This window comes from Pteropus alecto, unplaced genomic scaffold, assembly GCF_000325575.1.
Source record: "Pteropus alecto unplaced genomic scaffold, ASM32557v1 scaffold134, whole genome shotgun sequence".
NCBI lineage: Eukaryota > Metazoa > Chordata > Mammalia > Chiroptera > Pteropodidae > Pteropus > Pteropus alecto.
The window spans coordinates 6,915,517-6,917,615 of NW_006436283.1; positions in this window are offsets into that span (position 1 = coordinate 6,915,517).

The following is a 2,099-nucleotide window of genomic DNA, read 5'->3' on the forward strand; positions in this document are numbered from 1 at the left end:
ATTCCTCCCCAGCGAACACAGTGGCTTGGTCATAACTTGTTAAATACCACAATTAAAATAGTTCTCTTATTAACCTTGTGATAACGCTTCCCCCCCGCCCCGCTCCTCAAAATTACATGTTAGCGTTTTGTTAATTAAATTTCCAGTTCCAACAGAATTTCTCGGAGGCTGCCATGAGGTTTCAGGGGGCCCTCTTCTTGGGGGGCGGGAAGGTGGCTCGGCAGGTCAGGCAAGTTCTCGTCTTTTCTCTGGAAGGTTGAGAGAAGGAAACAGAAGAGAGCTTCGATAGTCTATTGCCTAAATAAGGTGGCCAGGTTTTGCAAATAAAAATCAAGGATACTCGGTTAAATTTGAATTTCAGATATACAACCAATACTTTTTTTAGTATAAGTATACCCCAAACATTGCACGGGATATACTTATGCCAACAATGTACTCGTCATTTCTCTGAATTTCAAACTTAGTGGGGCGTCCTGGGTTTTCTCTGGCAACCCTACACTGACATCTAGACCTTGGCTCGCGTCGTCAGAGAAGAAATGTTTTCCACTCTTCTGTCAACATATGTCGGTTCTCTAATTACTGGATTAGCGTGGGAGGTTGTTTTTATCATTTTGGTCAGCTCTTTAAATTCACAGAATCTCAAAAGACTTTACAGTTACATATTTTATTAATAGTGGCCTGATGACTAGTACGGATCCATTGATCTATTAGTCATTTATATGGTGTCTCCGATGCACTAGGTGCCGCGTGAGGTGCTAGAGATACAAGGGCCAATAAAATGTGGCTCTTGACCTTGAGGGGCTGACTGCTCAGAGCAGCGGTCCTAGACCGGGCCAGCGTCTTGTTTTATAAATAAAACTTTATTGGAACACAGCCATACCCATTTGTTTACTACTATTTATGGCCACTTTCACCTACAGGGGCTGAGTTGAGTAGTTGTAACAGAGACAATGTAGCCCAGAAACGTAAAATATTTACTTGTGGCTCTTAAGAGAAACTTTGCTGACCTTTGACCTAGACCTAGTCAACAATGTGATATAAACAAAGAACAGGGAATCGATTTCCGTTTCTGCGGTACTGACATGAGAGCAGGGTTTTAAAGGATTTGTCAAGGGCAGGAAGGGGAGAGGGAGTCAGACGCTAAGTAGAAGAAGCACCATATACAAAGGCGCAAAGGCTGCGGAAGGGAAGGGCGGCCGTGGGGAAAATAACACGTTTCAGGGCCTCGGTGTGTTAAATATTTACACTGGGTCACTTATGTAATGCACACGGCAAGGCCGGAAGTTGGAATTAGATTCCGTATTTCACACACGAGTCACCGAAGGCTCAGAGAGGTTAATGAAATTGTCCAAGCCCCATCGAAAGAAGCAGAAGAGCCAGGATACTAACTCGGGGTGAGCCTATCGAAAAGCCTATGTTCTTGGCACTCCCTGTGGGGTGCACATACCCATCGCTGCTAGAGAACCATGGGCCCCCAGAGGGCAGGATGCTTATCTAGAGCAGTTCGCAACTGGAGACGATTTTGCCCTCTGAGAGACATCTAGCAATGGCTGGGGACATTTTTAATTGTCACGACTTTGGAGAAAGGTGCTAATGACATCTAATGGATTAAACCTGAGATACTGCTAGACATCCTATAATGCACAGGGCAGGCCCCATAGCAAAGAATTACCTGTACAATATATCAATAGTGCTATAATGGAGAAGCTTTGTCCTGCATCTTTACACCCAATCCAGGGCTTGGCAAATACAGGCACACTTGGTAGTGTTTGTTGAACTGGAAAGAAAAATCGAATGTATTTGGGGAATACGGAAAAGTTCAGCGTCGATAGTGAGTAGGGTGTAGGGTGGAAGATGCAGCAAGAATATAAATTAGAATGGATTACAGGCTCGCTAGGACCGACAAAGAGGCATGGTGAACATCGGCGGGGCATTTTAGTTCAGGAGTGACGTGATCAGTGGAGAGCTGCTGACTACAGCCCAAAGATGAGATGGTGTAGGGTATGGAGCAAGAATATAAATTAGAATGGATTACAGGCTCGCTAGGACCGACAAAGAGGCATCGTGAACATCGGCGGGGCATTTTAGTTCAGTTCAGG